The sequence below is a fragment of the Caloenas nicobarica genome, chromosome 5 (assembly GCF_036013445.1).
Source record: "Caloenas nicobarica isolate bCalNic1 chromosome 5, bCalNic1.hap1, whole genome shotgun sequence".
Taxonomy (NCBI): Eukaryota; Metazoa; Chordata; class Aves; order Columbiformes; family Columbidae; genus Caloenas; species Caloenas nicobarica.
In genome coordinates, this window is record NC_088249.1 from 31207540 (window position 1) to 31230575 (window position 23036).

A 23036-nucleotide genomic window follows, 5' to 3' on the forward strand; every position below is an offset into this window, starting at 1 on the left:
TGTGATTATTTCAGTAAGGTGATAATGTTAAACAGTATAAGGGGTAATTGTTATAAACTAAAGGAAGGGAGATTCAAGTTAGACACGAGGAAGAATTTTTTTACAATGAGGGTGGTGAAACACTGGCACAGGTTGCCCAGAGAGGTGGTAGATGCCCCATCCCTGGAGACATTCAAGGCCAGGCTGGACGGGGCTCTGAGCAACCTGATCTAGTTGAAGATGTCCTTGCTCATTGCAGGGGGCTTGGACTAGATGAGCTTTGAAGGTCCCTTCTGACCCAAACCATTCTATGATTTCATATCTATATGCATAGGTGGGATATAGATATACATATACATGTAACCATTAGAAATTATGTTCATTAAATAAGCTATTAATTTATTTGTTAAAACCACTGATTTGATTCTTTCTGCCTCTGAAGACAAGATTTAACTTATTGTCATTGATGTGGGCAAAGTATCTTACAGCTTTCGTGTTGTAACTGGACTTCTATTTAGCAATCCTTACTATTCTAAAAAAGCACATTCTCCCACAGGCATACATTTCTATCCAAGTAACCTGTCCATACAAATTGTGTCTAATATAATTTAAGTACAACCTCTAGCATTGGCAATGAGTGCAACTCAGTGTTGATGCCTTAACAGAGCCTGTGGTTGATTTTACCAGAAGCAGAGTCAGATTTAGCCCTCAATTTAACACTATTTCACAACAAATCTATGGTACCGAGAACTTTGAAACTATTTCCAATTTGATGTGTCCTCACAAAAGGCAGACAGATGGTCAGTGCCAGTAAACACAACAAAACAAAACAAAATGACAGGAAATCTATTTTATTATAAATTCATATTAGAAAATATATCAAAACAATTCGAGGAGGAGTGATGCATAATTATTTCTGGGACAGGATTTTGTGTCTGCCTTCTTGTGTCTTTGTCAAGACTGGTTGCAGAAACAAAGGTAAACATAATCATTAGAACAACAAATCTGATTTCCAGAGAATAAGGCTTGGTAAGATCTTGAAGCTTCTCTAAGATTTATGTTCTTCCAATTTTTAACCGATGCTGAATCAACTGGATTTTCTGATTTTTTTTAAATGTTTTATTTGAAGATTTTTATTTTTAAAAATATAAGCAGCAATATTAGTGAGTAAAAAAAAGAAAATTATAGTTCAGTGTGTACTTCAAAAGCATGCCTTATCATTGTGTCCTGTCTATGATGAGTTTTTATAAGCACAGGTTTAACTTTTTTTTATACAACAAAATGTTTCCTTGAAATTTTTGTTACTCTTTATTCCCACTTTGAAGATTCAGCAATAAAGAAATTAGTTCCGAAAGACAGTACAATAGTGGTTCCTTGAAGAGTTTTATATGGGAGGTTACAGAAAACATAAGAAACATTCTCTGTCTGACCAGACACCTGATCACCATGAGGAGAGAGGAGAGCTTTGCAGAGCTTGCCACAGTTCTGGTCCTCCTCCTCACGTACCCTCCAGTGCCATGTCAGGATAAAACCTTCTCAGGCAGGTTTTGAATGTCTATGCTCGCCCCAGACAAAGCCTCCTCCCAGTTCTTCAGGAAGACACTTGAATCTAACTGACTCATGGAATTCCAAGAAAATTCAAACAGATTGGGACCTTTAGAGGTCATTTTGCCCAAACTCAAAGCAGGGCAAACTTCAAAGACAGATTTGGCCTTCCCAGCAATGGCTGGGAAGTGGCACTGCAAAGTGTCCTTCTGACAACCTCTCCCTGTGTATCGTCACTCTCATTACCAAGATTTTCTTTCCAGTTTTATCTACATACAATATCATAGTTGTGGCAAAATTATTATAGATACATCAGCAAGACCTGTTGAGAAAAGAAGTCCCTTTAAAAAAAAAAAAGTTACAGACCAAAGACTCTCCCATTCCAAACCTACCGGCTGCTGTGCAATCATGGTCACATTTTAAAAAATTACTTCTAATTATACATTTTTTTCTTATATATATTATTTTGTGCATTTAAAATGGTTCTTCAAGTCTGAGACACCAAGAACTTTGAGATCAATTTTGAAGATGCAGGTTTTGCTATTTCTGGGCTTCGCTTCTTCACTTGAAAAGTTAGAATATACTTCATTGAGTATTATGAATTTTAATTGCCAAAAAATAGTATAATCCTATTTATTGTTTTAGAATGTTAAATTTAAACTGTTCTTACCTGTGGATTTCCACTAAAAGCACTTTTTTCATCTTCAAAAGTGCCTACCACTACCCTGGAATATATGTTATCTACAGCTCTCATCTGGATCTCCACTTATATCAGCAAGACTGTTATTCTCACAACCTTACAAAGCACAGGGTACTGTCCTATTTCTGAGTTGTAATCAGACATGAAGTATAAGATGCTTTCTTTTCAGTTACAATGGGTTATAAAATGTAGATTCCATTGTATTGCCAATTTGCTGTGAGGATTCCTGTTTGTGGCCTTGACTCTCTCATAGGATTAAACTTTTCTTCAAATTGAAGACTCTGGCTAACAATTTTTCAGAAAATTTGAATTTAGAGTGTATGTACATGTGTATATGTGTGTACCTGTAATTAGTTATATGTCCAGACAATTGCACACACAAGTGACAGCATTCAGCTATCTTTCACAGCCAACTGAAAGGTAAGGTCATTTGACCCTAATTTTGTCATTTGCACGTGTGAAAATGGAAGTCAGATTGAGGAGCTTTTGAAAACTTTGCATCTTCATAAACCATCGTGAAGCCAACATCATAATATTGATAAAAATACTACAACTTTCAAAAATCTATTTTCAACGCTTCCTCCATCACATAGTGTCTCTTCAGTTACTTATCTCTACAGTCTTTAAATCTGCTCATCCTGATTATTATGAAGCTGTTTCTAGTCTAATATTTAATTTGAGGAAAATACATTTTGTGTACATTTTTTAATATCTGAAAGATAAAACCACATAATGGCTTACACCTTAAACAAAATTAGAGTCTATAATCACTACAATAATAAAAAATAAATGGAATGGTTTTCTGGGTGAAAAAAACCTCTCCAAAATGATCAGATTTTTCTTCTTTTTTTCGTACACAGCTGCAAGTTGAATTGGAAAAGAAACTTGTTTCTAAGGAAGGAATATGTTTGTATTAGCTAATCTGAGACATGATTTAGGAAAGAATACTATAGAGCCAATAAAGCATTATACAAGTGCTTTGTACAGGCATCACAGTAAATTATCTAGTGCTGTCTGCTTTTCCTCCGCTTCACCATGAAGGGCATTTTTCAAATAATTGCTGTAAACTTTGTAAGTACTCTTGACTCCAAAGCAAAAAAATCCTCAATTTAAAAAAAATTTAAATTAACTGTTGTGAAAGCATGTTTTTAACCTTTCTAAAGTGCTTGAATTTCATACTCAGTCCCATGATCTTTAACACTAGCCTCCACATGGCTACGATACTAACCATTTAGCGATGATAAACAGAAAGGCACGCCATGCAAATGATATATAATTTTATGTTGCATTCCCCATACCATATTACGAATCACACTACAATTTCTGTGGTCAAGTCATACACTTTGTTAGCCCAGGCAGCATGTGACATCACTCCCCTGGTAATCATAAACATTATGCATAGATTTTATCTGCTGTTCAAGAGAAACCTGTAATTAGTGACTAAGCCAACCAGATCTAATAAAATGCTAGGGTCTTCCAAGTCCTGTAAGCACACACTGATCAAACCCCTTTAAAGCTCCCAGTGCTGCCTAACCCATTGTATACCTTGTTCAGAAAAGTGCATCTTATCAGAAAATTTAGGAAAATGTGACAAGCATTTCCAAGACCTCTGAGGCTCACTTGTATTCCCCACCACCTTGCTGTATGTCTGAAAGTTTTCTGAGATACACTGGTCATGGAAGCTCGTTCTTCATCTCATTCTTACATGGCTATTTTAAAACTGGTCCATGCATGTCCCATAACAACAAGCTCCGGCACTCTCCTTTTAGGAAGCTGGGCAGTTCTAATGTATCTCAGTAATTTGGGATTTGGATTTTCCATGCATAGACACACATATATATCTCTTGATGTTATCTTAATTAGATTTGAATCAAGGGATATTTATTTTGGACAGTGCTCATACTTAATTAAACATTTTAATTTTCAACTGGAGATGAGGCTGAGAGGAGACTCAAGTTTGCAGTTAGGGCTATTACTTTTAATGTAAACAGGAAATGAATAAACATCAGAACATATCAGTGAAGAAACAGAGTAAACAGAAAAAATAGATTAAATATTATTTGACTTTTTGTGGTGTGCCATTTTGTCTGTCTTAAAGAAAGATAAAACAATATGGAAGAACAGCATCCTCGATGTATCGGACTTTTATTGACGTTTTGAAGTATTTATTTATTGATATTTTGAAGTACTTTTACCTACGTTGCACAAGGTTCTACCCCTCCTGCTGTCAGCTCTGCACAGACCCCACCTCTTGACTCTTCCAGGCTGGCTGCCTCCCCACTGGGCCACAGGGACACCAGCTGCTCTGGAGCCTACCCCTGCCATCCACCCCGTCCTCTGACTCACCCCATTACTTTTAGTCACAGACTTGGATTTGCCACATGAGGTTTCTGATCCGAGGGCTGGAACAATTAGCAAGAGGAACACCACACGCAGGTGACGGCAGAACACGGTTCTGGCTCCCATAGCACTGCAGCCTGAGAAATCCAAAAGTCCAGGACACAGCTCCCCTCTCCATACAGTTCATCAATATCATGCACTGTCTTACAAGTTATTATCTCTGTCTTGCATCTGTAAAGCATTTAAATTGGTTAATTTCAGCTATGCACTAAGCATGAACACCAGCATTTAACATTAGCAGCCTTGTGCATTCAGTTTATGCTACATATCTTTAAATATTATGCTTGAACATTATTTCCCATATAGTACTTCAGGTGTCCTGCATAGTTAGTTCTGTGATGGACTGCAGACATCCTGCTCCTTAGTCCTTTATCAAGCTGTTTATCAGTGACACTCCTAGGTGGTTCAACTGAATAGCTCTAATAGTCTTCCTGTTCTCCAGGCCTGCATGACATTTCTTTAGCCTAAATTCTGATGTTATACTTCTCAGAAGCAGTTTATTATCTGAAATGTAATCTGAAGTATCTTGCACACAAGCCATTGTCCACAGTCTCCTGTGCTCCTGGATCAAAGGTTAAGTTTTGCTTTTGAATACTCAGATTAGTCTTAGTCCCAGAAAATTACCGATATCTATTCCACCTCTATTCTGATGGAACTGGTGGAATGCGAAACTTGCCAAATCTGGACCTCCCTCCTGATCCCACAGAATTACAGAACATACAGGCAAGCTCAGACTTTGTTTCTCAATTCTCAACCCTGCAAATACTATGGCTCTCAGAGATGTGCTTTGGTATAATTATTTGAATTGGTTTAAGCTCTGCCTCCTGGCAGGAGATTGCTGCAAGGAATGTTTAGCTTAGAGGTGAGGTTACTTTGTACTGAGAGACACAAACACATGTCCTGTTCTACTATGAAGATGGCAAGCTCTGTGAAGGAGTCTGGCATACTGCTGTGAGCATTAATCTCTCAATTTTGTTCATTTAAATCCACCAGGTATTACTTGTCAGAACCCTTAGGCACTCAAATAATTTTACATGGTTGACGGACACATGTTTTTTTGTGTTGTTTAGGCCTCCTTACACATGTAAACCCACTTGCTTGCCTAGACCCATTTGGCATGAAGGCTGAAGTCTGTTGAACAGTCTTGGTGTGCTAAATCTGTCTAATTAATATATTTATCCAGTCATAGGAGGAAAACAATGTCTGAATCACACATTTTGCAAGAACAGTTCAAGTCATTGTAAATGACAGGTTATATGCTTACATATAAACCAAAAGCAACAATCAGTTTACCAAAACTAAATACTATCAGTTCAAAAGATGATGGAAATAAAAATGAGACACATTTGAAAGGTTTGAGTAGCTGCAAAAATAAAAACTGGACTTCAAGCTGTACTCTTATCTGACATATATTACCTGCAGAGAACCTCCAGGGAAAAAGAAAAAAAAAAAAAAAAGGGAAAAAAAGAACCCAAAACTAAAAAATGAAATCTCACCAAAATACACTAGAACTAGAAGAAGAAAAAAGGGACAAACAGTTGAAAGGCTGAAAATTGTTATTTTTAGTGTTCCCAAATGCATATTTGCATATTCAGCTTTTTTCTTCTTGGTTTCTGGAAAGTAGGCAATTAAATTGCTATCTCAGCTTCAGTGTTAGTAGTCTGTATGGTTGCAGAGAAGTTAGAAAATGACATTTAAAAGGACTTGGTATTTAGATAGTAGATAAAAATAGTAATAGATCGCATATCTGGACATTCCCAAGTTTGTATTTCTAAAAAAGGTAATTACAAACTCATTGAAGGTCTCAACACTCAGATGCTGGTTGCCTCTGGTTACCTCGTTTCCAGCTTTGCCTTTCAGAACAGTGGCCTGTCTTTCCTGTTTTCTTTTCATAGCTGTGCATCTGGCCAGGAGTCCATGGATGCTGAAGACATTGAACTCTACTGGCAACTTCATTCTCACAAAAAAAAAAAAAAAGGGTTCTATCTTTTGGAAATGTGTTGTTAATATACAGAGAAAACTGAAGACCACTAGGGGCTGAACTTCTTTATATATAAGATGAGGAGGCAGTAAGGCATTTGTGGGAGACTGTTGCGTACAACAAAAGTAGATTGGCCTGTCTCCACGACACCCATGCAAAATTTATTGAAATTAATATGAGTCATTGAATGGATTTCAGAGCATTTTTAAGAGAGATCTAAAGGCACAGGAATTCAACTGGGTGTAATGGACTAAAAAACTCAGGCGGCAGTGAACAGCTGCCACTGTGTAACATCAACCATTAGATTAAATGATGGGATCGAGATATACACACACACACACTGAGCAACCAACCAACTTAGATTTCCTTTAATAGAAATTGTGCTAACTGCAATTCATGCTGACAATCATACAAAAATGCAGTGTTATAAATGAAACATTGTAAAATAAAGTACAGAAGTATTTTCCTATGTTAGGAATGTTTTTTCTTCTCACTAACCAGTTTACAGTTTTCAAGCATCACATTCTTGGCATTGCCACAGTGAATACACAGCAATGACAACAATGTGGCACAGAAGCTGGATATCTTACTAATATCCAAAGCAGAATTTGTTTCCAGTCTTACGCACTCAGTGTGGATTAAGAGCGCTCTGTTACTATTTATCCGAAGTCTGCTGGTTTAGCAGAACGTAACGCCTGTCACGAAGCTCACTGAGGGCTTCGCCAGCCATCCCCACACCTGAGGGACCCGAGGCTCCCTCCAGCCCTGCTTTAGCGCTGCTTTCTCTACGGGCCATTTAGAAGAGCCAGACCCGACTCCCTGCGACACGGTGTTGCTGTGTTCTCAGCGCATTCAGCGCTGCAAAACTCGTAAGAGAGCTCACAGGACGCTTGAGAAATTAACGCTGGAGGTTTGCCCGTCTAAACTCCTTTAAGCCAAGCACCGCGCGCCTCCGCCCGCCCCGCGCCCGGATCCACCCCCGGGCCTCCCCGGCCGCCGCAGCGCTGCGCGCACGCTCTCGGCTCCCACGGGGCGCGCACGCGGTGCGGCGCTGCCCCCCGCCGCCAGCCCGGCTACGCGGCGGCCCCGCGGGCGCGGAAGCGGCGCCAGCCCGCGATCGGCAGTGTTTGGGGTTGCTTTGTTCCCTCCCTCCAGCGATCCCAAACTCCCGTCTCAACGCGCTTATTTCTTCCCGCCTCCCAAACCAGCTTCCCGCCCCCGCTGCCACCGCGTCTCCCCCGCCGGTTCGCGGGCGGCCCGGGACGGTGGCGGCGGCGGCGGCGGGCGGGGGGCGGCCCGCGGGCGGCCCTGATTGGTGCAGCCGGCGCACGTGGTCCCGCCCTCACGCCTCGGCGCTGGCAGCGCGGCGGCCGCCGCCGCGGGACACGGCTCAGCACGGCGCGGCGCTCCGCGCACCGCTGCGGCGAGGAGGGGAGCCGGGCCGGCGGGAAGGTGAGTGCCGGGGCGGCAGCCCCCGTGCTGCGGGTCGCGGTTGCCGTGGGGCGGGCGGGGGAGCTAGGCTCACCGGCTCCCTCGGCGGTCGTGCCGCCGCTCCCGACCCGTTGGGGCTGCCGGCTGCCGCGGCGCCCGCGGGAGGAGCTCTCTGGGGAAGCGGGACAGCGGGTTAACGATTAACTCCACAGCGGCGTCCCCCGCCTCGACCCCGGCGCTGGGAGCGCCGTGTGCGCCCCGGCGGTGCCGGGCCGAGGCAGCCCGGTCTGTGCCCTCGAGGGAAGGCGGCTGTTCCCGGGCGGGGCGGGGGCGGCCGCTGCTGGAACCCGCGAAGCTCCGCGGCCGCGGAGTGCCGTCCGCCGGGCGGCTGCGTTGGGGCGAGCGGTGGGTCTGGAAGCGCAGCCCAGCCGTCCTTACCTCGGCGGCGGAGGCTGTCGGAGCGGGGCGGCGAGGCGGGTCCCGGCCCTGCAGTCACCCCCGGCTGGAGGCTTTACTCTGGCGTTGGCCCGAAAGCCTGTGCCCTGCCGGGAGCCGCTGGTGCAGCCCGGCAGCGGTCGTTCCTCCTGGGAGGATTCTCGGGGCAGCAAACGTTAAGCAGATTTACTGGTCCCCTTCCAACACAGTGTTTTAGGGGTAACCTTGACAGTCCAGTGAAACGGCCGCCGCAGCCTTCCCTGCCTGTTGTTTGAACGAGCTCTGCTAATGGAAAAGTAAAACTTACAACATCTGTCTTGTTTATCCTCTCGTGTTGCACTGGTGCTGCTGAAGCCTAAGTTCAAGGAAGTATTCACCATTCTTTAGAGAAACGTGTTACTCTATTTTCATTTTATTTTGCCCTCTCAGAGGAGTTTGTTTTAGGAGTTGCATCACTTTGCAAATCCTTTTTTCTTTCTCTAAATACAAGCTGTCTTTTAGGATGTGTTCAGCTTGGCTGTTTTCCTTTTGTGAGTCAGAACGAGTGTTACAGCTTTTCATTGCTTCAATGGGCTCCGCAGAGCTATCACACCTCTCTTAAGAGTTTTAAGAGTTATTGCTTCTGTGATGGGGATCATTTGGCATCTCTGTGCTTAATGTTACCGAGGTGGACAGGACCTTATCCGTTTCCACCCTGAAATACTGGAAGTTGGCAATATGGTATCTTGCTTCTCTTTTGATTATGATATCTAATCACAGCTGCACTATCTAACTGTAGAGAAGGTCTCTGACCTGCTGCCTCTGTTATAAGAGAGGAATAAGCAGAGGACAGGGAAGTTGTACTTTGCTGGTGATGCATTGAGTCAGCAAGTCATAAGTTTCCTTTCCATATTTGTAGTTTCCAAAGACCCTTTGATTCCTGAATTTTTCTGTAAGTGTGATTAACTATTTTAATGAGACCTTAAAAACTCCAAATGTGGTGGGTTTTGATGTAACAAGCACAAAAGAAATACTTGGGGTAGTTTATGAGTGTGAATGATCATGATGGTGAGTTGGTAGTTTTTTCCCCAACCTCTGTGAAATAAAAATTTACAGTTTCTTGCCCCTAGGAAGGATGATCTCCTGTGGGGTTGATGGTAGTTTGCTTGATAAATTACTTGGAAATGGTCTCTTTCCGTGAAATGTTTTAGGGCCTACCTGGGGCAATGCAGTTATGGGGCAGTCGTGCCATACTAATTTCTTTTGTGCATACTCCTGGCTTTAAGAGTATGCCTCAAAAGTTTGAGGACACCTTTAAGGACGCACTAAGATAAATCAATGAAAAAAAAAAATACTGTGACATTTTCAGAGAGGAATGAAAGCACCATTTTTGGGAGTTAGCCCAATCACCATTTTGTGATAGCTTACCCAGGTAAAGGAATTTCCAGGTGGAAGTAAGTCTGTGAAGAATTGTGCTGTGCAAAGTAAGGGGTGGTTTACCCCTGCGTATTTGCTGTGGGAACTGAGGTTATTTTCACTCACAGACGTTGATTTCTCATCTCCATTTCATTTATCTTCATGTTTCTTAGTGTGCCTCTAGACATGGTCTGGACCTGAACATCTAAAGTCAGGGCAGTGTGACGATAACACAGTAACGTGTACTCTAGAAAGCACAAAGAGAAATATTTTATGTGTGTGTTGTTTTTTTTTTTTCTTCTAAGTGTATATTCAGATCACCTCACTCTTGTGTGCATGTATGATTTTTAGACAGTGAGACTAATATAAAAATAAGCTATTTATAAAATCCCCAGAATGAAGATGTTGTGTGGTGTGGTGTTTTTTTTTTTTTTTCCCTTATTAGTAGCATTTTTTTCATTGCACTGTTTCAGGCTACTCATACTGGAAGTTTACTTCTTAAATAAGATTAATCAATAGATACTTCTAATTGTTTTTACTGTTGTTAGTGGAATGAGGCATACATTTTAGAGAACTTAAAAATACCTTTTTATTAAAAAAATGCAGTTTTAAAAATCATATGGGATAAGATGACTTGTGTTTTATGAATAAAATTCTGTGAAATGCTGACTCTGGAAAATAGTAGCTGTTAGTCTGTTTTGAGGGGAGGTATGCTGTCCAAATAATAGTGCATTTGTTCTTTCTCTTTTCTTCCTTTGTAACTTAATGTTCCCTTCCAGTGTACAGCTGGTAAGTTAACATTGCCAAGGTTGTACAAAAGTGTTTTAATTGCAGTTTTGGGAGCCTGTGTTTGGATAACATGATGGTAAGACAAATCGATTCCTCTTGTTTTTAACCAAACAGGAATGCTATAGCTAATGTGTGTACAGAGACAAATCAAATCCTTGAAGAGAACACTTGATTTGCTTAGTCCTTGATTGGCAGTCTCTAGTGATGTTGGGGATTTGAAAAATGAATGAATTTAAAAGTCTTGGCATTAATTTGTATTATAGCCAGATATGCCAGTGGGTTCATTATATGCTTTGGATAAGACTGCAGCAGGCAGTGCTGTGTTAACTATATAGAAGCGTGTTAAAATTTAGGCTTTTGATTTGACTATTTCTTGTTGTTCTGAGTCAGGACACACAAGCAACAGTAAACCTAGGATCTTATCAGTGCTAATAAACATTATCTGATTGCTTCTGGTTGCTGCTTGTGTAGCATTCCTTGGTTACACAAATCTTTAATTGGGAACAACTAAACCATTATTTTTTTTTGTATCCCAGACAAATTTCTTAAACTTGAAGAGGAGAGCAAACTCATCACAACAATTCAAAACAAGAAATATGTTACCAAGAGAAGGGACTGTTGCTTTTCCTGCCCAAATGATGTCATGGAACATTTAGACTTTGATGTGAAGGGGGCAACTCTAGTTTTAGGGGATAGAGGGAAAGACATTGCTTCTTACTGCTCTTTTTTTTTTTTTTTTTCTTTTTCTTTTTCTTTTTTTTTTTTTTTAATTTTTCTTCCCTCCTCTGAGTAACCTCATATCAAAGAAATGAATGATGCTTTTTCAGGGACCAAATGCATTTCTGAGGCTATATATAGCATTAATGAAGTATTGAAATGTACTCACTGGGTAATGGAGGGGAGAAAAGAGACCAGGCCATTTTACAGAATCATTGTATTCAAACGCTTTCAAAACTGCCAGTGCCCTCCCTCCATCCCAAAAAATCTTTTTCTGGTAGTCCATTTGCTTTCTCCAGTATGCATTTGTTGGAGGCCCAATTGACTTTTGGCATGTGTTGCTCATTGTGACACTCTAGAGCTCATAGTTGACCACTAAGGTTTTTTTTCCACCTGAAGTTTAAGCGGAGATCCTCTGCAACCAAGGTCTCTGACACAGACAATGCAGTGAGGCTTTTTTGTGGTGAGTATAAATGATACTAATTCCTTTGCAAATGGGATTGTGTGACTGCAGGTTAGCTCAAGAATATTATGTGTACCTACTTTCCCTTTCATAATTTTTCTTTGGCAGATAGCGTTGGGAAAGATTCCTAGCTGTGGTGGAATGCTGCAGGCCTGGGAGCAGTTTGGACCATAATGTTCTTGCAAGGGTGCACTGTGGTTTTTATGAGATGGGACTTATATTGGATTTCTGATGCTTGGAAGACTTAGGTTTATATATATGTGTGTGTGTGTGTTTAATGTTGTGAGCTTCTGGCTTTTATGTGTAGATCACAGTTAGTGGTAATGCAACGTCAGTAGCTCCAAGGGAAAAAAATCTAGACATGTCTGATCTATAACATTTTCATTTCCTTAATAAAACAGGAGTGTTATGAGCATTTAAGATTGCTCAGCTATGCAGAATTCTTACCAATGGTTATGAACACGAGTTATTAAAAGTTTTACTGTCATGAGCTGGTGCGGATTAAAGTCCAGCACTGAAAGCTAAACTTCTTCTTTCTTGCCCTTTGAACTTGGTTCTAGTCTCGCTATAGACATGAGAGCAGTGCCAGCTCAAGGGTCTTTTCCTCCCCTGCCCCTTGACTATCTTGTGTGGCAAACTCCAGATGCTTTCCATTCATTAGCTTTTCTTAGAGATTGCATGCGATTTTTAGATCTGTAAAGTTTCCAAGTAGCATAAAACTTGGGTGGTGTAGTTACAGCCAGTTTTATTAATAATAGGGGAAAACATCAAATTAGATAGGAGAAACCTTGCAAAACAGGTTTCTGGGTAGGTTCAGTTTGTCTTGTCTCTGTGTAAGCCAGTTCAGTTAAACCCATATCGGTAATAAGTAATAAACTTGCTTGGAATTGGATTTCAATACAATAAGTTAACTTACTCCTACTTCAGTTAAACTGAACCAAAATAAACCTGGTTAAATCATAAATAAAATTGTACTGCTGTGGAAACAATTCCTTTTGCTTGATGCATCACTGTAATGTAAGATCACAAATGTAACTTTTATGAAATTTGGTGCTTGACTGCAATTCATCTGCAAAAAATACCTTATAAATACTTATAATTTCTTCTTCAGAACTGTGCTGGCCAACAAGCTTGTTATATATGCACTTTGGTTTTGGGTCTCCATTTCACAGGCAATTCTGTGCTATGCGTGCAGGCTATTTTATAAAACACTGTCTTGTATCTTGCAATTGCTTGCTCACAGAACCAGAACTGTAATTCTCTAAGTTCGCTTACAATTTTTTTCAGGACTGTTGAAGTGCAAAATTGGAGAATGTTTCAATTCCATTTCTACCTTTCCACTTACTGGTGTATTTTGGAGGAGGGGAAGAACAAACACTTGGCCATATGCAATCCACACTTGGAAACTCCCTCTTGGTAATGAATAGAAGTTCTAGGATGTTCCAACTTCCTCTTGAATTGCTTGCTTTTCTGGGCTGTTACCTGAGCATATCAGCTTTCTTCATTTAAAGAGGCACAATGCTCAGGTCATGATTGTTAGTCATATATACAAAGAAGTAATATGGTCAATTATTGACAGATTAGTATTACTCTGTTAGAATGAGTTCCTGTTCTTTTTTTTTTAGCTTGTACGGCAGCTTCCTGACACCGTAATGAAGTGTCCAAATGTTCTGATATGCACAGAAGTTAATGACTAGTATGTTAGCATGTTTGTTACTTCTGGATAAACACTTCAGTTAGTTTTGTGGAGTGGCAGTTTGTTCATTGGAGGTTAATAAACACCTCTACCCTCTGACAGCATACACTTTGCTATTCTATAAGAGTGGGCCATTAGTCTTTCAGTCAGCATGTGCTCAGGGAGGGATGGATGCTCAGAGATGTGCTCTGCTTGTGCTTGGCAATGCCAGGTGACTTCTTACTGGCTTCCTGGTGGCCATCAGTTCCTTGCTGATGTCCAACTACAGCAGCTGTGCCATGTACCTGTGGCCTTTGCCACTTCCCTTCACTGAATGCAAGTTGAGAGACACAAAGAGACAAAAAAAGTGTCTGGTGTCACTATGTAGTTGTCCACTGGGAAAGACCAGCAAAAGAACTTAGGTTCAGCTACCCCTAGTGTATTAAAGACAGGTTTAGAGGTAGGTTTTGAAACTCAGAAGTCATAGATTTTAAAATGACAAAATTGTATCTACACAAAAGTGATTGCATGAAGAAAGCAATCTGACTTAAAAATACCAAAAAACCCCAAACAAACAAACAAAAAAACCCCAAAAAACAGGTCACAGAACAGCTGAGGCTGGGTGGGACCTCTGGAGGTGCTTTTTTGCAGATCTATCATACTTGTCTCTTTAGAAGAAAAACTATGTTAAGATTAGCTTTTTTGTTTGGTTTGTTTTGGAAGATGTAGAAGGGAAATTGCTGCTTGTAAATTCAGATATTCACCAGTTAAGGCAGAATATAAAACTTGGGAGACTTTGTTTTGTTCTTTCCTATTTGTTTTGTTTTAAGCAGACATCTGAGTGAGGTCAGGGAGGCATTCACAGGTGGAACGGAGTTCTTGATTTCTAGACCTGAAATTTTCCTAACTTATTTTTTTCTGAGCCATCTTAATTGCGACCTTTCAGTCTTCCATAGGCATGTTTGAGAAATGTTGATGTTGCTTTCCTCCTGTTTACCTGTGGCTTCTGACCTTAGTCCTTTGCTCTCCTGTTGTTGGCAGGTTGCATTAACAATCCATACTGTACTAGAAATGGTGGAAGGATGATTCAGTTTCTCAGCAGAGGGAATGGAGTTCTTAGTTACTAGATCTGAAAAATGTAAAATTGTGCCCAAACTATTTATTTTTGTCTTAATCAGTACAGAAGTTCAATTTCAGTATAAACACACTTTCAGTACGTTATTTGGGAAAGGATTATTCTTGACTGGTTTTAATAAAACTCCGACTTAAAAGAATTGTAATAACGTGTCAATTGTTCATTTAATTTCTCAAAACATCAGCTTTACTGTAGCCTGTATGCATTTGCAGCTGTTCAGAAGTCGCTGTCAGAAGAGCAAGGAATGATTCACCAGTGCATGAAGTGCTGGATACTTCCCACATCGCTGGTAGTGTAGTAAGATTGGTATTTGAAAAATGCAGCCAGGACTGCATATTTACATTTTTTAAAATAATTCTTCTGCATGACAAACTATGTAGTTTGGGTATGTTATGTTGGCAGACTGAAGTTGCTTTAAGGTAGAGTATTCGAATCACTTTCAGTTTACCAGGGCTTGAAATCTGCATAGAGAAATTCATGAAAAGTGTGTTTTTTGAAGATTCTGACTTAATGGAAGTTAAAGGAAAGGTTGTAGTTGACTTCACTGGGACTTGAACAGAGCAGGTAAACATGCTTTGTCCCGCGGAATTGCTTTATTTTTCTATCTCCTATGAATTTGGGTAGGTATCAGACGTTCCTTTAATGTGTAACTATGGGACCAGGTGACAAATGTTTCTCAGATGCTAAGACTATAGTTAGGGTATATAATCTCTTGTTGAGATACCCAAATCTAAGATTAAGGATTTTTCTTATGGTGACTAGTGGTATTTTACAAAACTGTTAATTAACCTGCAGTTGGATACAAATTGTGGTTCAGTCTGTGCTTAAAGCTAGTCTCTTATGTCAGGCCTCACCTTGGCTCCTGTGAGGTGACACTGTCTGCTTCAGGCACCAGATCATCCCCTGACTTCAGGTGTCCGCATTTCCTGTCTAGTCAGTGGAAGGAGTTGGAAGCCTCGAGGGCGTGAACCAGAGCATTGTGGTGTTTCATGAAATAGTAATGGCATTACTTCAGTGAGCAGTATTAGAAAGCATAAACGCAAATAGCTTTTAAATGAGCTGGGAATAAGGCAATACTGTTTTGTGACTGGATGACGTTAGGTGATGCTAGCTGTGTCTGTTGGGTTGTATCCCATTTACACATCTTAGCACATCACTGTCCCTGCATGACCAATTTACCAAGGTAATACTGAGCTGCGGAGGGTTCTTGTCCCCAGCCCAGGGGATCAGTTGCATGGGGGTGTCTCTTGAGAAAGCTTTTTGAAGGTAAGAGAACTCGGTGAAGTTTCTCGGGATGAAGTTGCGACCTGTGTTTTTAATGCCTTGATGGGATCTCAAATATGATATTTAACATCTTAAAAGTAAAATCTGTATGTCCAATATGTTATTTTCACTTAAAGCACTTAATCTGACAGAAGATTAATATACCAGCCCATAAAGGAATAAGAAGTCGAAATGCCTATACCTTGGTTAAGGAATCTCATAGATGTGAGCTATGTATTGGGCAACTTCAGATCCTCAGAAGAATTACAGAAAAGATGTCTAGTTTCAAGTTCTGTTCAATTGCTAGACAGTGTTTCAATTTAGGGGACAAGAAGTATGCAGTTAAAATACTTTAGACTCTGGTAGATTTTTTTTTAATATAAAAGTTGTGCATCTTAACCACATATTGGAGTTAGTAATGTCATGTAAAATAAAACTGCCTTTTTTGGTGGAGGTTATTGTTGCGAAAGAGACAGTAATGCTTTGGATTGAGAGAATAAGTGCTTATAATGGGCCTTGTAAACTCCTTTTTCACAGTTCCAGATGTTTGTGGGTCCAATCCTACTTCTACTTACTTATGTATAAATCTTCTAATTAATTCTTTTTATAGAAATAAGTAGTTATGCATGAGAGTGTGCAGGTCCAGTCTGAGGTAAGGCTTGATCCTGTTGTCCTCAGAGTGCAGTAACAATGCTGCTGCATCGCTATTAGAGGAGTGATAAGAACATGTTTGGAACTCTGCTTCCTCTTCCCTGCCACTAGTTTATTAGGGAGCTGACTGACTTTTCTGGTTGTTTGGGTAAATAAAACTCAGAAATTTCCAGTGGTATCAGACACTTGTTTATTTCATGTTTATCCCCTATGGAAGCTTGTGAAGCAGTGTATAGTCAAGATGCTGAAATAGCTTGTGATTACCATTTGAAACAAGTACCTAATAGCCAATGTCTTCAAATTATTTATCTGAAACCTTGGACTAGCTTTAGATATTGACTGGTTTTTGTGTGTGTAAGTAGTCTTGTTATTCATTCAAAAGCTAACTGTGTATGATTTGGAATTTGTTCTTTGTATTCCATTTAGCTACTGGGAAAATGAAGGAATGGGTTGTCTTTGCTGGTACCCCAGGTGCCGCGGTGAGTGCTCGGTGAGGCTTCCCTCCAGCCCCGTCTTGGGCAGTGGTGGGGCTGAGGAACACAGACCTGCGGCACCAACCTGCCGTTCAGCCGTACCCAGCACCTGGGGTCCCACAGGTGCTGACCAGATGCTGAGCTCTCCCATACACCCGTGAGCTGGGTGGGCTGAACCATCATTTGCTGCTGAAGTAAATGACCTTAAGTAAGTTGCTTACAGTCATATTATAATTTAGTGGTAAAATTGTGATAATGATGCACCTTTCTGTTTCCATTTTTATAGATGGCCAGTGTATCAGACTTTATTTTTATCACTAAGCAATTCAGTAAAAGATTTGAAGTCAACTCAGTGTGCATTTCAAGTCCCTTGGTATTTGAATTTGTGGATTTATGCCATGGAGAATCTTGCCCAGTTGGTAACACAAACTTCTCCTTTCTAGTTCATAAAAGACTCAGTTATTTAGGTTTCTAGAGTAAAATAGGCATTGACGTATATGCACTATTACATTTTCTACCTCTTTGTGCATCTGTTGTGTCTTGCTCAGTAGTCTGATATAGTTTGTGCATGTACTCTGTTTCTGCACCAGAAGGAAATGAAATTTCACAGGTGGAGCAATAGAAGCCACCCATGGGAAGGTGTCTGGGTGGACAGGTTTGGTAGCCAGAGTTGAATGAGTGCATTGGCTCACTTCCTGCTAGTGTCAAGGCTGTAAATCCAGGGTTAATTTTCTGTATGTTCCTTACACTATGTGGATTTATTTTGTGTTCCTACAACATAGGCTTACCTGGACCTCAAGACATGCCCAGCTTTGATGTGAGTGCTCATATTCATTTTTGCCTTTATTGTTTCAATGTTTCCTACTTCCCCCCTCAACACCTTAAAAAAAGATGGTATGACATAGAGGTGACAATTTATGTCCGTTATGGCTTTGAAAGGGAACCTTCTTCTTCTGAAAGGAGGGAAATACGTAATTTTGCTGGCAGTAGAGAAAAATCCTATTAATTTCATTCAGTGAGCTACCCTGGCGGGGGCACAGGTAGCAGGGATTGCAAAAGCAGAACCCAAAGCGTGATTTAATGTATAATAATAAGCTGTTCTGAACAAACTCTTCTGAAAATGGAAAAGAGAGATTATGAGACTTGCAGAAAGTGCAGCAGTCCCAATGTAAACATGTTTGAGATGGGAGCAGATGAGACTTCAGTGTCGCTGAAACAAGGCAGGTGCACCGAGTAGCCTTCTTCACACTGAGGTGTGGAAGCTGTTGGAGATGTTCCTCTGATTAATGAACCAGTAGCACTGGTTCCGCTGTCCTCCTCAGACAAGGATTATCCCTGTGACCTGGTCTCAGCTGTGTGTTACTGTGTCTGATCTCACTCTTTATTTTTTCTGCATTTATAATTTTGCCAATTCTTTCAGCACGTCTCATGTTTTCTTGTCATCCTTTGTATGTCTTTAATCATCAGGCTGCTGTTTCAAACTGTATTTAGCAGTCCCCTGGGATAACTTAAGGGACTTAGTAGGTGTGTATTTCACTGTTGTGCCTCACCTTAAACATGAACTTCTGCATCTTTGGACAAAAAAAATTGACTAGACTGACTTCCTTCATTGGCAGGTTAGTTTCCTTTCCTCATAAATAATCAGATTTTTCCAGATTATCTTGAAAACAAGGTATGTTTTGGGGAGAGTAAAATGACATTTCCTTTCTAGCTCCCTTTTCTCTCTACTTGTCATTTTTTTCCTTCCCTTTCACAAAGTTTGTTCTTGTGAGGGTTGCATACTTTAAACAAAACAATGAAGTTACTGATGATAAAGGATAAAAGGTAAGCGTTCCGTAAATGCCACTATGGTATGTTCTGGGTCTTTCCAGTTACGTTGTTACTCTATGTGACAGGAGGATGTGAAATACTTCACACACGTTGTGTAAAAAAATAGCTGTCAGGAATAAACGCTTTTAAATTAGCAGAGCTTGATACTTTGTTCCAGAAAATTCTAAAATGAAAAGCTGGAAAAAGTGTGATTTCAGTGTAGGGTTATCTGTGTAACAAGATGATACAGTACATTAAAGGGTTGCTTCCTCTTCTAGTTGGTGTTTTTCCTTGTTCTAAAAAGTTTGAGCACTTCAAATACTGGTAATATCTCTGATAATTCTGAATTTTCTATTGTGCTTCTTTAAAATTATTAAGGGTTATCTTTAGTATACATAATTTGTTAATAATATAATAATATGTTAATAATAATAATATAATATGTTAATATGTATACTCAGATATACTGAGACCTCTGCTTTTTAAGACATGAACTTGTATCTTTGCATGTCCATAATGTGCTTTTTTTTGTTTGATTGATATTAATTTGAAAAGTGGGACTTAAGTCAAATTTGAATTGTTTTAACTTCAGATATCTGTAAAAATCTAGTCTTACATAGAGTATGGAGCTCAATAAAACCAATGATCTGTTTGCAAAGCTTCATTTTAATACCAGCAGCACACAGAAGACCTTAGAGTGAAAGTGGTCTGAGCACTATTACGTTTGGATTGATAATTTAGAACCTGGTAGATGATTTATTGATCAGTCTGCTGTGCTGATAGGATAAATACTTATTCTTCTGTCTTTGGACTGAATGGAGAGCTGAGGCAAAAAGCAGTTCCTGGAAGATTTTTGGAAGGTTTGTTAACAGTAGATCCTTGCTTGATACCAGATGGAAATCTTTTAATTCTCTTTTTGTTTCTTATGAAATTTTTCCTTCCTTTAGTAAGTAAATAATCTCTGTCAAGTATATAAATGATGCTAGAATTTTGAAGCTGAGTGAGCAACTGAAAATAGCGAGTTGCAAAGAAATCAAAATATGCATCTGACTATTAGGGCTATACCTTCACTTTTCTAATATCATCCTAATTTGAAAGACATCTCTCACTTTTTCACTGGCTGTGCAGATGGACATACAAAAGATTGGTCTTGGAAGGAAGAATGAAACATCACTAGGCATGGTAGCTAAAAGCACAGAACGCACTTCACTTTGTCCTTCTCAATCTCAAAATCTCTTGTGCATTTAGAAGCAGCTCTCATATGATTTATCTTTCGACAAATTGGTATTATAAAAATGAAAGCCTTTTAAAAAGTTGCGAGAACAATATTTGTACCATGCTGTGTCTGCACTCATGGCTCTTGCATTATAGATGCTGATTTTTCCAGAGTTGCCCATACTTGCAATACTTCCTGTAGGAAATCTTCTTGAAGAGACAGAAGGCCTCAAATAGTAATAGATCCTGTAGCCCTTAAGACATGTATACTCTGCAAATGAAATGCTTGTTTTTTTTCTTCAGGCAAATGGAGTGTGGTATGGGGGGGGTGTGTGTTGTTTGTGGTTGTTTGGTTTTTTTTTGGTTCCCTCCCCAGAGTGGTTTGGGAGATTAAATTTGAAAGTTTAGTTGACTCTGGTTTTCCTTCTTTGAAACCTTTCTAATATACAAACAGGAATAATAAAGATTTTTAAGTATTGCAGCCCTGATAGAATCCTACTTTTTAAAAGCATTTGGTGCTGTTGGAATTTTGATGAAAATATCTGAACTTGTGGAAAGCTAAGTTCGGGTACTGTAGCAGAATGATCAGAAGAAAGCATATGTGGTTGTATCATGTATCTAGTGTGTCATTAGACCCTTTTGAGGGTGGCATTTAGTGGTTCTCTTTTTTTGAAACTTCTTTGCCTATCTGTATGTGTTGTGATTCACCAGTGACATTGTACCTGTTATGCTGGATATAGTCTGTTAGTTTACATTTTGCCTCAGCATCACTCCTCACATACATACTGTATATCTGCATTTCACATAAAGACTCTGTTCACACACACACACACACACACAAAAAAATTTCTCACATCTGCCAAAGCTTGAATTCAGACCTTCAAGTTTCTGGTGTGTGTGTTGTGTGGTGTGTGTTTTGAGATTTTTTTTTTTTTTTTTTTTTTTTTTTGCTATGGCTTGGGAATCAGTTGTGAAACTTCAGTGAGGAATGTGGGTCCTGCTTTGACCTGAAGTGTTGATGAAGATGGAAGAATTCTGTAAACCAGGAAGTCTGTTTTAATGACTAAAACTTGCCATATTCAAATCTCAGAAAGTTAGTGCTGTGATAACATAACTGATCCTTACCAGAGCAGGGATGAAAATTATTTGCGAAGCAAATATGCACAAAATTGAATGAGTCTTCCTGAAAAAATTGAATGTCTTCCTCAAAATTGAATGAGGCTTTGTGGGGTATGGATAGTTTTTTGTTTGGTTGGATTTCTTTTCTTTTGTCTCTTGTTTATACTGTGTTTAATGTATTATATTAGTGATACTATCTAGGATGAAATGCATGGCCGAGTCCTCCTTGCATACTGGGAGAGCTAGTAGAAGAGCTGTTAAATATAAAGAATTATCTGTGAGGCTTTAACTACCTGTCCTGAAGATCTCTCTCAGGGATTTCTCCAGTTGTTGAACTTAATGAGCACAGAACATCATTAACTTTAAACATAACTATATACAGGATCCTGGCGTTCCATTGAATGCATCACTTTTATGGGTTTTCTTCCTCTTGAAGGAAGAAACTTCTATTTTCTTGTAAATCTGTCCCTGTTACACACTTGTCTTCACATGAAAATTAATAAGACCACCTTTCCTTCTCTTCTTTCCTCCTTCTCAATTTTTCTTCTTGTAATTCTTATCCTGGTGTCATGTACTTGGATTGCCTTTTATCTCCTGTTTCCTCCACCAAATTTCACTTGGGTACGAGTGGTTGAAAAGACGGTAGTTGCAGCAGGATGCCTACTCTGTTTACAGCATGATTAGTGTGAAAATTTAATATTAAAAGCAGAAGACTTTAAGGAAAGAAAAAAGTGTTAAGCTATCAGCAAAAATCTACAAAACTTTGATGTTTAACAAGGTGTAGAATGCCATGCACATTGCAGTGAAGAGCACTGATCACAAAAGAATATTAATAACAGTAATCTGAATGAAATTTTAACAATTCTAGGACAAGCTTTTAGTTGATGAAAAGCTGTTTAAAAGTACTCTCCTTTTGACTTCAACATACACTCTCACAGCTCTGCCTCTCCCACTGTATCATAACGAGGCTCAAAACCCCTGAGTTAAGCCATTTTTCTTTCCTTTCAGAAATGAACAGAGGAGAGAATTGTGTTTCTGGTGAAGTCTAGAGCTGTGTACGAGGAAATACTAGATCTGAATTGTTCTTATGGCAGTTGTGAAAAGGCATCAGAGAAGTAAATAATTCTATTGTATAGCAGCAAAGACAACAAAAGGACAGTAAACATTTGGGTTTGATCTTGAATCTGATTTACATAGTTTATTTAACAAGGCCATCTGCTTTTAGAGCAGAAGAGCAGGAGCTTGTGGCAATTATAAGGTGAGTAGCAATTTTAAGTTTCCATGTGTGCTTTTCTCAGGTGTTTGTACCTTGGGCTTACTGGGTGTCAAATACCTTGAAGAGGTTTACATATTTGCAAAAGCTGGAGGGAATGCTGCATGCATATGAATACTCGGCATACTCAGCAAACATTTCTCCTTTATTTTAGGCAATCTTACAGGTATCAGAGTAATCTTATAAGGCACCCAATATGCTGGTACACAGGAAGCACATCTCAGTGTGAACAGAGCTGTATGAGCTGGCTGCTTGACTGCGAAATAAGATCCTGAGAATGTTGAGTCCTCCTAAAACGGCAGAGAAAGCCTGGGGGTGTTTGAAGGACCTAGTTCTTTCTGTATGTGAAACATAGCTAGTCTCATCTTTGCAGTGCAAGGGAGGAGAGAATTGGGCAACCTTCTTGTGAGATCTTCAGAGTCCACGGTGACTGGGTTTGAGAGTGTTGTATGAAAAAATCCTGCAATCTGCTGGCGGAGTAATGGTATAGCCAGGGAATAGGGCTGAAGTCTACTCGTGATCTGTTTGGGGTGTTGACAAATAGGAGAATGAAAACCAAATTACATGGGTTTAGAGGGAAGGTGAAAT

The 23036-nt window shown here is 39.9% G+C and overlaps 1 protein-coding gene across 1 annotated transcript in view; it reads left to right on the top strand.

Moving 5' to 3' along the window:
- Window positions 1-7879: 7879 nt before the first annotated feature.
- STXBP6 (syntaxin binding protein 6) overlaps window positions 7880-23036 on the top strand; it is a 208256-nt gene continuing 193099 nt past the window's right edge. Inside the window, exon 1 of the mRNA XM_065635099.1 lies at window positions 7880-8057. The gene's annotated coding sequence lies outside the window, so the exon portion shown is untranslated. The remainder of the gene's footprint in view (window positions 8058-23036) is intronic.